This window comes from Vipera berus (genome assembly GCF_964194415.1).
Source record: "Vipera berus genome assembly, chromosome: W".
Classification (NCBI taxonomy): Eukaryota; Metazoa; Chordata; class Lepidosauria; order Squamata; family Viperidae; genus Vipera; species Vipera berus.
The window spans coordinates 30783342-30799819 of record NC_138210.1 but is presented as its reverse complement, the minus strand read 5'-3'; the positions used below and the strand labels follow the sequence as shown (position 1 = coordinate 30799819).

At 44.3% G+C, this 16478-nt stretch overlaps 1 long non-coding RNA gene across 1 annotated transcript in view; it reads left to right on the top strand.

The window, feature by feature from the left end:
• The first annotated feature begins 2193 nt into the window (after positions 1-2193).
• The window catches only part of LOC308676145, a 38260-nt gene continuing 23975 nt past the window's right edge, over positions 2194-16478 (top strand). The window contains exon 1 of the long non-coding RNA XR_014028274.1: positions 2194-2325. This is a non-coding gene — a long non-coding RNA (uncharacterized lncRNA). The remainder of the gene's footprint in view (positions 2326-16478) is intronic.

Genomic DNA, 16478 nt, shown 5'->3' with positions numbered 1-16478 from the left:
GCGAAAGCTTGCTTAGTTAAACAATAGATTCCTTTGCCCCCACCCACTGGTTGTTCACATTGTCCAATAGTAATACTTTTTGTCATGGGAACAGTCCACTTCTCCATCAAGCACCTGCGTTAGTGACCTTGGCATTCTTGCAGGTTCTCATGGTCCATGAATGGCTTCTTGGAATTCCATTTCCTCCCTTCGCTTTCTACCCCTTCCCCCCTTTTCTATGGCAAGTTTATTAGCAATAGAAGCTAGCAGGCATCATAGCAATCCAGTCTTGATATCTTGGATGCAGAAGGCCTTTGATAATTTAAATTGGGCTTTTATGTTTAAAGTTTTGGAAGACATGGATTTTGGGGAGAATTTTATCCAAGGGATTAAAGCAGTTTATACATCACAGCAAGCTAAGATTATTATTAATGGGGACTTAACCAACTTCTGTGAAATTCAAAAGGGTATAAGACAAGGATACCCCTTATCTCCCTTATTGTTTACATTGTTGTTGGAAGCTTTGAAGAGAGATATTAGGCAAGATAACAGGTATAAATATTAAAAAGGAAGTTTATAAATTGAGGGCACTTGCTGATGACTTGGTTATATTTTTGCAAGACCCCAAAAATAATATAGAATATTTGATGAGGAAATTAAATGAGTTTGGGGTTTTAGCAGGTTTTAAAATAAATAGAGAACAACAATGCTTATTAAGAATATAACCTCTCAGGACAGTGACATATTGACTAAAAAGTCTGGCTTTATGGTTGAGAAAAAGGTGAAATACCAGGGGGTTATATTGGAAAATACAAACACAAAACTGTTTAAAAATAACTGTGTACTTCTTTGGAATGATATTAAAAAGGACTTATTGAAATGGGATAAACTGCAATTATCATTAATGGGAAGAATTTCTGTAATTAAGATGAATGTTTTACCAAAGATGCTCTTTCTGTTTCAGACGTTACCAATACTTGCAACTAATACTCCATTTAAGCAATGGCAGATGGATTTTGAAGAGGTTTCTTCCCTCCCTCCCCCAAAATTAATTTTGATGTACTTTTGCCTCTTGAGTTCGACATAGATCTTTTTTTCTTGCAGATTCACAAATAAATGTAATTATTTCCAGTTCCATGACTCCTTTGAAGACATTGTGTTCTATTATTGATGATCTTCACTGATAAAGTTTAGAATATAATACCACAGCAAAACACATTAGCGTTAAACCCACCTCTATAACACTAGTACAGGACTAATGCTGAACTTGGTCCATGAACTTTGTCTTGGTTTTTTTTCCTTTTGATGGATTGGATGTTTTTATTTTGTTGTGTTTACTTTGTGCACTGCCCAGAGTTCCGTTGGCTAGGTGGGTAGCCATATAAATTTGATAAATAAACTCTGGTCTGGGACATTATTTTTCTCGTCTTTATCTTCCCTGACCCAATTTTTCTTCTATATGTATACAGGAGCCAGGCAGATTTATTTTTTTCTTTCTTTCTTTCTTTCTTTTTCATTCCATTTCTATAGCTGCCCAACTCAACCAAGTGACTCTGGGCATTTTAAACAATTTAAAAGACATTAAAACAATAAAAACACAAATACTGTAGTAAATTCACAGTAACCTTTCATTTGCTCTTTGGGGTCAGAGTGGGTTTCTGTTAAGAAAGATTTTCCATATAGTGGAAAAGATAGTTATGAATAAATGGTTTATAGGTCAAAACTAGACATTCTGAAGTTTGAGGGAAACATTACAGGGAGGTTAGTATAAAAAGACAAGGAAATGTTTCTGGAATCATATTTGTGTGGTTTTAACTATTACACAAGCTTCTTTCTATGTTCTGTGTTCTGTGTTTGTGTGCGTGTGTGCAAGAATGGATGATTGCAAGATTCCTCAGTAAACTACACTTTTTTTTTTAATTTCCACTTCACTCTTCCAGAGCCTGTTGGTTTAAAACTGAAATATTTGTCCCTCTGCTTTGCTTTAAAGTGCACTGGGAAGACCAGCATTCTCATTTTTTACATTCAGCATCACCACAGATGGCAGCCTTCTGTGAGATACAATCCGTATAAGCTGCTAGTTGTCCGTCCCTGTCTTACAGTGTTAATTTTATAATGACTATGTTTACAGGAATTGAGTTACTTTTCATAAACATTGAAGTCTTATTGAAGCTAATCACTGTCATTTTTTTGTTTCCTTGTTTAATTTACAGTGCTGGCCCCAAGGGTGATAACATTTATGAATGGAGATCGACAATTTTAGGACCTCCAGGTTCAGTATATGAGGGTGGTGTTTTCTTCCTTGACATCACATTTACACCAGAATATCCCTTCAAGCCTCCAAAGGTAAGAAATGCATCACATGTTCTCATTTCCTGCTAATATATCACTGTATACAACATATTAACATTTTATATAGTATTCAGTATAATTTCATTCACCTTAGTATTTAGTATTTTTTTCCTTTCTACAAATGTACTGTAGCTCCCTACCACATGGGTAGGTACAACAGGCAATGACTGAAGCACATGGGTAGCCATAAAGATCGTCATGGAATCATAGAGTTGGAAGGGACCTTGGAGGTATGCCAGTCCAACCACCTAGCCAGAGCAGGAAAACTCACAACAACAACAACAACAACAACAACAACAACAACAACAACAACAACATAATAATAATAATAATAATAATAATAATAATAATAATAATAATAATAATAATAATAATAATAATAATAATAAACCTTTATTGTCAAAGTACAACATGTGTACATTGAGATTAGCTGAGCCTCCCACCGTGCTCTCTCCCCCCAACACACAGTGACAACAAACCCTCCATCCTACCACACCATGTGAACCAACTACACCACACACCGGCCTCCCAAGTCAATTCTGCATAGGTTCACAGAGATTATGTCCCATTTAAAAGCCTAACAGCCCACGGATAAAAGCTATTTTTCAGCCTGTTGGTACGGCTGGTTATATTCCTATATCTCCTACCGGATGGTAGGACAGTAAAGAGATACTGTCCAGGATGTGAGTCATCCCTGAGAATCTTCCTCACTCTTCCAAGGCAACGAGCCCTGGCGCTGTCATCCAGTGGTGTCAGGGAACAGCCCACAATGTCTTGTGCTGTGCTCACTACCCTCTGTAATACTTTCCTGTCCGTGGCTGTCAGACCAGCATACCAAACCACAATACCATACGAGAGGACGCTCTCTATAGTAGACTGGTAAAAGAGGGTCATTAGCCGTTGTTCTACCCTGTTCTTCCGCAAGACCCTAAGCAAGTGAAGCCTCTGTTGGGCCTTTCTAGCCACCTGGGTTGTGTTAACTTTCCAGGTCAGATCTTCACAGAGGTAGACTCCCAGAAATTTAAAGGAGGAAACTCTCTACACAGTCCTCCCCGATGTAAAGTGGGGCAGGTTCCTCCTTTTTTCTCTGGAAGTCTAACACCATCTCTTTCGTCTTGCCATTGTTTAGGTGCAAGTTGTTGTTACTACACCATATGGATAGTTTTTGTACCTCCGCCAGATAAGGGGCTGTCCAACCTTTGCTTGAAAGTCTCCAGTAATCAAGCACCCATGATTCCAGGAGGCAGACTGTCCCCCTGCTTAATAGCTGTCATGCCCAGGAAATTTCTCCTTATTTTGAGTTTAAATTCCCTTCTGTAACGCTTCCACCCACTAGTTCTTGACCTACCCTTGGGCAAAATAATAATAATAATAATAATAATAATAATAATAATAATAATAATAATAATAATAATAATAATAATAATAATAATAATAATAATAATAATAATAATAATAATAATAATAATTTAATTTCTATACCGCCCTTCTCCCGAAGGACTCAGGGCGGTGTACAGGGCAAATATAGTAAAAATACAACATACAAAAGTTAAAAAAGAATTAAATAATACAGCCCAATTCCAATAAAATTAATACAGTTAATATTAAAAAACCCCAAACCCATCAGACCAGGCCGGCTTGTTCAAATAAGTATGTTTTTAGGTCACGTCGGAAGGAGCAAAGGTCGGGAGCCATCCGGAGCTCCACTGGTAAACGGTTCCAAAGGTCTGGCGCGCCCACAGAGAACGCCCTCCCCCTGGGGGCCGCCAGTCGACACTCTTTGACCAACGGCACCCTACGGAGGCCCTCTCTGTGGGAGCACACTGGACGAAGGGAATTCGATGCCGGCAGCAGGTGCTCCCGTAGGTAATCCGGACCCATGCCATTTAGGGCTCTATAGGTCATTACCAGCACCTTGAATCTTACCCGGAGGGCAACCGGAAGCCAATGCAGCTAGCGGAGTAGAGGTGTTACATGGGAGTATCGGGAAACCCCCACCCCCACTCGCGCGGCTGCATTCTGCACCAGCTGAAGCCTCCGAGTAGTCCTCGAGGGCAGCCCCATGTAGAGAGCTTTGCAGTAGTCCAAATGGGAGGTCACGAGCGCATGAGTGACTGTGCGCAAGGCATCCCGGTCCAGATAGGGCCACAACTGGCGTACCAGGTGAACCTGGGCGAAGGCCCCCCTAGTCACAGCTCCTATATGATCTTCCAAAGAGAGCTGTGAGTCTAGGAGGACACCCAAGTTGCAAGCCCTATCTACGGGGGGGGGGTAATATCTCATCCCCCATGGTTAGAGATGGAATAATCTGAATTTCCCGAGATGCCGGCACCCACAGCCACTCAGTCTTGTCAGGGTTGAGCCGAAGCCTGTTCCTCCCCATGCAGACCCGAACCGCCTCCAGGCAACGGGACATCACATCGAGGGCATCACTGGGGTGGTTTGGGGTGGAGATGAAAAGCTGGGTATCATCAGCATATTGATGATACCCAACCCCAAAACCACGAATGATCTCACCCAGCGGCTTCATATGGATGTTGAACAAGAGAGGCGAGAGGACCGACCCATGAGGAACTCCACAAACGAGAGGCCTCGAGGTCAACCTCTGCCCCCCTGCCAACACCGACTGCGAATGTCCCAGAAGGTAGGAGGAGAACCACTGAAGAACAGTGCCTCCCACTCCCAACCCCGAGACGCTGCAGCAAGATACCATGGTCGATGGTATCAAAAGCCGCTGAGAGGTCTAATAGGACTAGGACAGAGGAACAGCCCCTGTCCCGAGCCCGCCAGAGATCATTCACCAGAGCGACCAATGCCGTCTCCGTGCTGTGCCCGGGCCTGAAACCCAATTGGTACGGGTCCAGATAATCAGCTTCCTCCAGGAACAACGGGAGCTGGTGCACCACCACGCTCTCAACAACCTTTGCAAGAAAGCGAAGGTTGGAGACCGGACGAAAGTTGTTTAATACAGCTGGATCCAAGGCAGGCTTCTTGAGGAGAGGTCTCACCACCGCCTCCTTCAAGGCAGCAGGAAAACTACCCTCACTCAAGGAAGCAGTTATCACTGCCTGGATCCAGCCTCGTGTCCCATCCCGAGCCGCATAAACCAGCCAGGAGGGGCACGGGTCCAATAAACACGTGGTGGAGCTCAGCTTCCCCATGATCCTGTCCACATCATCGAGGGTCACAGGATCGAACTCCTTCCAGATAATATCAACAAGACCGCCCATGTCCTCATCGTCAGACTCTGCCCAGTCGAACTCCAAACCGGACCGGATCCGAGCAATTTTGTCCGAAAGATGTTGGTTAAACTCCTCAGCACGGCCCTGCAAGGGCTCCTCCCTCACCTCCTGATTAAGGAGGGAGTGGGTCACCCTAAACCGAGCGGCCGGGTGGTTATCTGCGGACGCGATGAGGGTAGCAAAGTATTTAGACCTTGCCATCCTCATCGCCGCGAGATAAGACCTAGTAAAGGACCTTAGTCGCGATCGGTCAGATTCAGACCGGCTGGATCTCCAACAGCTCTCTAGGCCCCATCTCTGACGTTTCATTTCCCGGAGCTCCGTGGAAAACCATGGAGCCCACTGGGATTTCACCGGGTCAGGGGCCGCATGGGTACAACTCGGTCAAGTGCCTCCGTGGCCGCCTGTTCCCAGGCTTCCACAAGGGCATCGGCCGAGCTGTGAGCAAAGGAGGCAGGTGGGGACCCCAGCGCTGCCTGGAACCTCTCAGGGTCCATTAAGCGCCTAGGACGGAACCATCTCATTGGTTCAACAACCCCACGACGGGGAGTGGCAAAACGGAAGACCAACCGCAGGAGATGATGATCGGTCCATGACAGGGGCATAACAATTGGAGAACCCCCACCCAGATCATCTAACCACCGTCCAGATAGAAAAACCAAATCGAGCGTGTGGCCCCCCACGTGAGTCGGGCCCTGAATTACTTGCATCAGGTCCATGGCCGTCATGGAAGCCATGAACTCCTGAGCTGACTCAGATGATCCTCCCAGGGATGGTAGATTAAAGTCACCCGAAATCATAAATTTAGGGAACTCAATCACCAACCCCGAGAGGATGTCGAGAAGCTCAGGCAGGGCTACTGCTGCGCGACTAGGCAAAAGGTACACCAGCAGCAAGCCCAACTGAGCCCTAGGGCCACATCTCAAGAGGAGGGACTCACACCCGGCTATTTGGACAACGGTGGCCTCCCGCGGGCAAAGGGTCTCCCTCACAAGTACCGCCACTCCCCCGCCCCTACCCTGAGCCCGAGGCCGGTGCAGCACCCGGAAACCTGGTGGGCAGAGATCGACCAGAGGGACACCACCCTCTGAGCCCAACCAGGTCTCCGTAATGCAAGCCAGGTCCGCATGCTCTCCCTCAACCAAATCCCGGATGAGAGGAGCCTTATTAACTACGGACCTGACATTGAAATACACAAGCCTGAGCTCAGGTGGCTGCTCATCCTCGCTCCCGGAACCACGGGCCAAAACCAGAGGGTCGGAGCACATCACTGCTTGAAGATAGCGGGGACGCACTCCCGGATGTTGATACGGCCCTCTATTCATACACCTGCTGCCATTCCCTAACGTCGTGGGAATAGGTAATCCCACACCCCGTTCCGGGGCCCCGGAGGCAACCAGCCCTAGCTCCCTCCCGACGTGATCAATCCCGGACCTGGCCTGAACAACAGTTGGTGGACACCCCCCAGTTTCCAACCAAACCTGTAATCCCTCCCCCCTCCCTAACCCCACAAACAAATTAGCTAAAAAATTAACCAGGGGCCTCTTATTAAGTTTATACCGGAGGCTCCTGTCCCTGCCCAACCATCTCTCAGGGTCCCAACAATTGGGCCCTTCATCAAGAGGAGAAGTGGAGAAAAAGGCGGGTCGCACCCAGGAAGGGGGGGCACCCCTGAGGGCGAACAAGTCCGTGCAGGTATAGCAAAGGCGAGTCATGATTGTCCAAGCAAGTCCAGCAAAAGGCGATCCCATAATTAATCAGGAGGGTCTAAAGTTAGAAGGAGAGTGGGTATCCAGACCGCCGACCCAGCTCCACTGCCACTCAAGCTGGGTGAACCTCCAGAACAGGTCAACCACCGTCCTCTCACAACGGTCGTAGCTCTGATCCGGGGAGCGGCCTGGAACACACGCCCAGGGTAAGGCATACCCCATAGATCTCTCACCTCTAGGGGGGTAGCAAATGTTAAGTCTAAGCCACTCTCTCACCGTGACTTTATACCCGGGTCCTTCTGAATCCCTTGGGGGCACGGCAGACAAAAGAATTAAGCAGCTATTCGTCCAAGGCATAAAAGCCTGATGAAGCATAAAATAGCAAAATATCCCGGCTGCAGATGTTCTTCTCCGTGGAAGGAGAGGGTCAGGCGATAAGTAGGCAAACAGGGGAGGAAACCAAGATCCCCGCAGATCTTCCGCTAGGCCGCAAACTCGGTCTAGCTGGCCTTTTGGAGCATGAGCGACGTAAAGATGGTCTGTGCCGCCCAACCATCCTAGACACGAACCGTCCGCACTCCACCACTGGGCCGCAGGTCTCCACGTCTGAGCAGCCGCAGCACTCCAGCTCACCTCCACACCAGCTGCTCCAGACGCCACCGCAATTCCTCCGCCACTCCACCATTCTGAGCGCTGTTCCAAGCTGCAGCTCCATAGGCTCCGAATATCAGCTGATCGGCGCCTTCCAGAGCGCGGCTCCTCCGGGCCTTCCAGGCTCTTCCAGGCTCCGCCGAGCTCCATCGGCACCAATAACCTGCTGATGGGTGCCTCACAGAGCGCAGCTCTTCCGGGCTCCTTCAGTCCCACCAGGCTCTCCTAGGCTTCACCGGGCTCAGCCGAGGCCCCTCCAAAGATCGCCGGGACTCACGGAACTCACGGAGGACTGCGCCACCACCGCTGCTGCCGCTGCTGAAAAGGCAGCCGCCACCGAAAACACTGCCACCGCCAAAAACGCCGCCGCTGCCGCTACCGAAAACAGCAAACCAAAAGCCCTCTGTCTGCCAATCCTAACCCACCAACATAGAGGGCACAAAGCACCTCTGTGGGACTCCTGTGGGACGCCAAGCAGCTGGAGCTCGCGGAGCTCAGCCAAGCACGTCCGCCATCTTGGGCATGCTAGAGAATACAGCCACATCCTCTTCCCCGTGACAGCCCTTCAAAATATTGGGAGACTGTTATCAGGATTTATACATATTTAACTCATATTACAACAGCTGCCATAATGTAAATGCAGTTCCACAAGATGAATAATGAGAACTACCAATGTGAAAGTAAACAAAATACAGAATAATAGAGCTGGAAGAGACCTTTGAGGTCTTCTCGTCCAACCCCCTGCTCAGGCAGGAAGCCATTTCAGACAAATGGTTGTCCAATCTCTTCTTAAAAACTTCCAGTGTTGGAGCATTCACAACTTCTGGAGGCAAGTTGTTCCACTGATCAATTGTTCTAACTGTCAGGAAATTTCTCCTTAGTTCTAGGTTGCTTCTCTCTTTGGTTAGTTTCCATCCGTTGCTTCTTGTCCTGCCTTCAGGTGCTTTGGAGAATAGGTTGACTCCCTCTTCTTTGTGGCAGCCCCTTAAATATTGGAACACTGCGGCTTCTGGTTCTGCACAGCTAGTGCTACAGGCAAGGGATCAAGATGATCCGAGCCCTACAGCTGATTTCTCTCTGTTTGGGGACCCTAAATGGGCCCAAAGCCACCCCAGAGAGGTGGCAAGGAAGGACAGAAGCCCCGCCGATCCTGGGGAGATGGTGGTCGATCTGGACATCTGGGGAAAGCTCTCCAAAAACCGACAGAAGAAAAGCTAGCGTCATTCGTGACTCTAGCCCAAGCTACATGCAGCTGAAGCCAAAAAGCACTAAACTAAGCGTGATTGTAAACAGTGTGAGTGAACTGGGTAAGAATATTGATTTTCTCTCTTCTACCTGACTGATTTCCTAAGGGGAAAAAAAAACAGAAGTAAAAATCCTCCGGAAGTGAGAAGGGGGGTGGGACTTCCTCTAAATGGAAGTGGCGAATTATGTTTACTGCTGGGGGGGGGGGAGATACAGAAAATTGAAAGATGGACTGGTGCTGACATCTAGTGGTGGATGAAAATACTGCCCTAAATATACAGCCCAGAAAAAAAGCCCACAAAGTAAATTTGAGGATAAGGAAAAAGATTTGACAAGATGGATTGCTGAGCTGTTGGGAGTACCACAAGAAATGGGGAGACAAGGAATGATGAGAGAAATCTTCAATGAATATGAAGGGGCAAAATCTTCTTACAAAGACATGATGTTTGATTTGCCTACTATATCTACAACAACATTTACAAGGTTATGGAAAGACTCTTTGATTCAACGTAATATATTGATTGGGAAAGATGCTTGGCAAAAGAAAAAGGGCTAAAATGAGAATTGAGGAATTAGATGATGGGGTGTATCAGAAGGAATATTTAAAAATTAAACACTTGTTTCAATATGGCTGAAGAAATAGAAAGATTTTACTTTAAGAGGGATGAATCCCCCCCAAGTAAGACAGTATTTTTTCTTTTCTCTTTTTTATTTTGTTTTTTGATATGAACTAAAGAACTAAACCTTAGTTCTTTCCTCTAGCCATTTGTAAAATGAATCCCAGATTTGGTAATATTCTGTGTCTTCTTTATCTTTCAATCTCATAGTTAATCTGTCCATCTCTGCACATTCCAATATTTTTTTTTATTAAGTAGTATATTATTTTCTTACTTTTTTTCTCCCTTTTTTCTTTTTTTTTCTCATGTGTTTTCTTTTTCTATGTTTTTCTTTTGTGTCTTTTTCTTACTTATTTTTAAGACATGAAAATAGATTTAAATATTTTAAGGTAATTAACTCTGGGAAAATTTTAACCAGTAGAAATGTTTTGAACATTATAGGGAAAATAAATTTAAATAACAATTGTAAACAGGATTTATGACGAGGCAACCAAGATGACCAGATAGAAAAGAAGCATGATATTGATGTGATTATTATTGGTAGAAATTTTAGAAAAATCTTTATATTTAATTGTTACCTATCAAATTAATAAGAATTGTATTAATTTAAGGTTGCAAAGAGTATATTATTGGAAGAAGAGAAAATCAAGCAATGCTATTATGTGAACTTTGGAATATAGAAACTAACTGTTAGTGACTACTTTGTAAACATAAACCCAGACAACACGCTGTTTACCAAATATCAAGGTGTTTATGTTAAAAACTCAATTTTATATATATATATATATATATATATATATATATATATATATATATATATATATATATATATATATATATATATATATATATATATATATATATATATATATATATATATATATATATATATATATATATATATATATATATATATGTTTTCTGAGGTTTTCGCGGGTGTTTATATGTGGATCTTCGGTCATTCAGGTTTTTTCCCGCGTAGAACTAAAGGTGTAGGTGCAACGTTTCGACGGAATCCCATCCGTCATCATCAGGCTGGAGGCTTCAGCTTCCTTCTTCTGGGAGAAGCAGAAGAAGCATACCCTTCTGAGATTCGAACCTGGGCTGATTGTAAATAATTAACATTTGACTCATATCTCCCCTTGCAGAAAGCTAACAGAGAGCGAGAGAGATCCTGTGGCTCAAGAGGTAAAAATACTGCCTAATATGCAATCAGCCCAGGTTCGAATCTCAGAAGGGTATGACTGACTGATGAAGACTAAAGAGTCAGAAATGCATCTTAGTCTCCCTTAATTCTTTGTTAGTAATTTACACAAATATATGAACTGTCCGGTGTGACTACAGCCTGTTCGATGGCCTTTGAGATAAGGCTGAAAACAGGAAATAAAGATTTGCCCCATGTTTGGGGCCTAGCAAGGTAATCTAAATAGTTAACATTTGACATATATATATATATATATATATATATATATATATATATATATATATATATATATATATATATATATATATATATATATATATATATATATTGGAACACTGCTATCATGTCACCCCTAGTCCTTCTTTTCATTAAACTAGACCAGGAGTGTCAAACTGCCGGCCCACGAGCCAGTTTCATCATACTGAAGCCATGCCCACCCCATTGCTAGCAATGCAAAAAGAATCGCAATACATCACGACACGTCACATGACATGGTGAGTTTGACACCCATGAACTACACATACACAATTTCAGCAACCTTTCTTTATATGTTTTAGCCTCCAGTCCCCTATTCAATTTTGTTGCTCTTCTCTGCACTCTTTCTCAAGGTCAAGGTCAAGGTTCCCCCGCACATGCGTGCTAGTCGTTTCCGACTCTAGGGGCCGGTGCTCATCTCCGTTTCAAAGCCGAAGAGCCAGCACTTGTCCGAGGACGTCTCCGTGGTCATGTGGCCGGCATGACTAGACGCCAAAGGCGCACGGAACACTGTTACCTTCCCACCGTAGTGGTCCCTATTTTTCTACTTGCATTTTGACGTGCTTTCGAACTGCTAGGTTGGCAGAAGCTGGGACGAGTAACAAGCGCTCACTCTGCTACGCGGCACTCGGGATTTGACCCGCCAAGCTGCCGACCTTCTGATCGACAAGCTCAGTGTCTTAACCCACTGAGCCACCGCGTCCCTGCACTCTTTCTAGAGCAGGGCTTTTCACCCTTTTCACCCATTGTACCACTTTTAGGATATGGCAACATCCGAGTACCACCAGTCACCTAGCAAGGTGTCAAAAACTTGATGACCAAAAAAACAAAAAGGAAAAAAGTGATGAAGTACAGGTAGTCCTCAACTTACAACAGTTCGCTTAGTGACTGTTCAAAGTTTATGGAACCAACTGCCGGTTGAGCTCCGGACGGCACCGGATCTTCGCTCCTTCCGGCGCGGGTTAAAGACCCATTTATTCGAACAAGCTGGCCTGGCCTGATGGGGGAACGTTAGGGTTTTAATGGGTTTTATATTCTGATTGTTTTAATTGGGCAATTATTTAATCCTTTTTTTAACTTTTGTATTTCTATTTATATGCCCTGTTCACCGCCCTGAGTCCTCCGGGAGAAGGGCGGTATAAAAATTTAATAAATAAAAAAATAAAAATAAATAAAAGTTACAATAGCACTGAAAAAAGTGCCCAAGACACCAGCCTGCCCACCCGGCAGCGCTCTTCCTCCTGTACGAGGTTTTCATTGTTGTGAGCATTTCTGTTCAGGATTGGCAGCGGGGGTGGGGTGGGGAGGTGTTTGGTTTTTATTTTCCCCCCCCTCTGCTGGGTGGTTGCAGCAGGTTTTGGTCACTTCACATGACCCTGGGACACTGTGACCATCATAAATATGAATCAGTTGCCAAGCATCTGAATGTAAATCACAAGACCCTGGGGATGCTGCAACATTCCAGCTGATTGGCACTTCTTCTAGGCTCAGCAGACGTGCCAGGATCAGCGCCGAGCTCCAGCTGGAGCCTGCCGCTGATCCTGGCCCTTCTGCTGAGCTCCGACAGCCCTGCAGCTCCAGCTATCTCTCGCTTAGGCTTGTGCGGTACTGCCACCAGTTCAGCTCATTCCCCTCCCCCGCTACCACTTTTCTAGGATGGTCGCATACCACCTGCCAGGTGCCAATGTACCACAGGTGGTACCCATACCACTGGTTGAAAAGCCATGTTCTAGAGTCTCAACATCTTCTTTACATTGTGGATGTCATGGTTCTGATAAATGAGACAGTTCAAACAAATTTCAAGCATTGTTTATCTAATAAATGTTAATAATGAAAGGAAGCATCGGCACTCATGGAGGGATGCCAGAATCTGAATTCTCCTCCCCTTGACACATCATATCCTGCAGAATCTCCCTCCCTTAATTACAGGTCATGAATCACGTTCACCAATTAGTTTTACATATGAAGTTTCACTTCCCTTTCTGTGCGCGGCTATTCTTTTTTATTTTTATTGAAAAGTTTTACAATACATTTTTGAATACAAACCCCCCTCCCTCCCCCTCCCCTCTCCCCAACCCTCCCCAACCCTCCCCTCCCCCCTTAGCTAAATACAGGGTATAAAAATACAAACAAACATAATCTAAAATATGCAAACAACAATAAAATATTAAATTCTATCGCACTTTAACTCTCAGTAAAATAACTACAAGCTAGTTATACATCATATATATCCACTACTTATTCAAATGCTAAGTGAAACTTTTTAGTCCCATATTTATTCTGAATATAATAAATCCATCTCCTCCACTCCACAATGTATCTCTGTTGCGATTGGTCTTTCAAATACGCTGAAATCTTTGCCATTTCCGCCAAGTTAGAAACTTTCAAAGTCCATTCTTCTATAGTCGGCAGTTCTTCCTTCTATTCTTATCTTCTCAAAATAGCCGTTTACATTTCCCTCCCTTCAGGATTCAAACCCAAGGAGTTTAAACAAAAGGCTGTCTCTTATATTGTCAGTGCAAAAACATGTCAATGTTTGCAGCATTGACATCCAGCCCCCCTTACAAAAAGAACAGATCCTGTAATGTAAACAAATACAAGTTAGGAGCTGGCTTTTGGTTTGTTGGGGTGTTTGTCATAAAAATTTTTGATAAGTCTGTCAGCTTTCACATCGCTAGATTTCACCCAAATGGCTTCAGACAATGGGTATCCCTTCCATTGTACTAGGTACTGCAATTTTCCCTTAAAGATTCTAGAGTCAAGAATATGTTTCACTTCATAATGGGTCTGACCCACTAATACGAGGGGTCCAGGTGCTTTCTTAAGGGTGGTCTTAAAGTGGAGGCTCGAAAAGGTTTCAGTAAGCTACAATGGAACACCGAGTGAATTTTTCCCAAAAGTCTGGGGAGTTTCAATTTTACTGTGACCGGGTTGATGATTCTCACAATGGGGAAAGGCTCCAAGAATTTCTGTCCCAATTTCTTGCTGGGTAATTTGAGACATAAATATTTAGTTGACAGATAAAGCTTTTCCCCAACTTGGGATGTTCTTTGGGGAGCCCTCTTTTTATCAGCCTGTTTTTTATAAGTCTCAGAAGTCTTTTTTTAATGCCATTTTCATGTTTCTCCAAACCTCTTCCCATCCCCTCACCCATTGATCAAGTGTCTGGGAAGCGGAGGGCACCTGAGGATAGTCAGGCATCGGGCTGAACTCTTTTCCTGTGGCTACTCTGAAAGGCTTGTAGCCAGTGCTGCTGTGAACAGAATTATTGTAGGCCACCTCAGCGAAAGGGAGGAGGTCAGTCCAGTTTGTCTGTTGATAGGAAACATAGCATCTGAGGTATTGCTCCACGATTTTGTTAGCGGATTCTGCAGCCCCATTGGTAGTTGTATGAAAAGCAGATGATAAGCCTTCGGATGATCCAATTAATTTAAGGAAATTCCTGCAAAATTTAACTGTGAACTGCACTCCTCTATCTGAAATTATTCTCTTAGGGGCGCCATGCAGTCAGTAGATATGTTTCAGGAACAATTTAGTCAGTTGTTGTGCAGATGGGAGTCCTTTACAGGTGATAAAGTAAGCCTGCTTTGAAAACAGATCTATCACAGTCCAGATGACAGTATTTCCTCTACTGTTGGGTAGGTCTACAATAAAGTCCATAGCTATTTCTTCCCATGGTTGAGAAGGGTCGGCTACCGACTGCAGTAGCCCAAAGGTTTTCTCTGGAATTCTTTTCATGATGGCACATACGGTACAACTCTTGACATAGTTTTCCACATCTCGTTTTAGCCCTGGCCACCATAATTGCCAGCGGATGAGGTGTAGAGTTTTTAAATATCCGAAGTGTCCAGCCTGTTTTACATCATGGCTGTGTCTGAGAGCATTGAGACAGAGGGTTTCAGGTACATGATTTTCCCCCATGTATGCCAAACCATCCCTGCATGTTAGGCAGGTTTGATTACCTTTGAACTATTGATCGGTAAGCAGCTTCACTCCCGGGTCATCAGGATTAGGGGTTCTGCGAGGCGTAAGTTGTGTTGCAGGTTGTGAACTGGGGATAATTGCCTTGTAGACCTCTTCGCGTTCACTTTTGTACTGTGGCAGTCGGGATAGCGCATCAGCTACGAAGTTTTTTCTTCCTGGTATGTACTTTAAAGTAAAGTTAAAACGGCTAAAGTACTGTGCCCATTGCACTTGCTTTGGGGACAATTTGTGGGGAGTTTTTAGTGCCTCTAAATTTTTGTGATCTGTCCATACTTCAAAAGGCACCTTGCTCCCTTCTAAATAGTGTCACCAGTTTAATAGCCCCCAACTAATTGCGAAGGCCTCCTGCTCCCAGACTGTCCATTTCCTCTCGCCTTCTGTGAATTTCTTAGAGGTGTAGGCACAAGGTTGTAGGACTCCACTCTTATTCTTTTGTAGTAACACAGCTCCGACTGCCACGTCGCTGGCATATGCTTGAATTACAAAGGGCTCCCCGGGGCAAGGGTGCTTTAGGACCGGTTCAGCTGCAAATAGTTTTTTTAAATTCTTCGCTCCTTCCGACGTGATCTAAAAACTTATTTATTTGAACAAGCCGGCCTGGTCTGATGGGTTTGGGGTTTTAGTTACTGTTTTTAAGTAATTTATTGTATTCGGGCACAATGGTTTAATCTGTTTTTAATTTTTGTATTTTGTACTTTTGGTATTTATTGCCCTGTACACCGCCCTGAGTCCTTCGGGAGAAGGGTGGTATACAAATTAAATAAAATAAAATAAAAATAAATAAAATAAAAAAGCTTTCTGACAACTCATAGTCCATGCTAGTGGTTGGCCATGTCATGGTTTCCCGCCTCCCTTACCCGTTTCGAGTAGTTCTGTAAGGGGTAGAGCAATCTCGGCAAAAGAGGAAATGAATTGACAGTAGAAATTGGCAAACCCTTATTGTTTTCACTTTGGCTGGGTCCATTTCAATGCCCTCGTCGGAAATTCTATAGCCAAGATAATCTAATCGGGTTTGGTGAAATTCACATTTCAACAATTTAACATAAAGTTTGGCATTCAATAGTTACTTTAACAGTTCTCTGACCAGTCTTATGTGGTCAGTCATATTCGTACTGTATATCAGAATGTCATCAAGATACACCAGAACCCCTTTGTATAAATGTTCATGTAGGACCTCATTAATCAACTGCATAAATACGGCTGGGGCCCCCTGCAGTCCAAATGGCATGACTTTGAATTG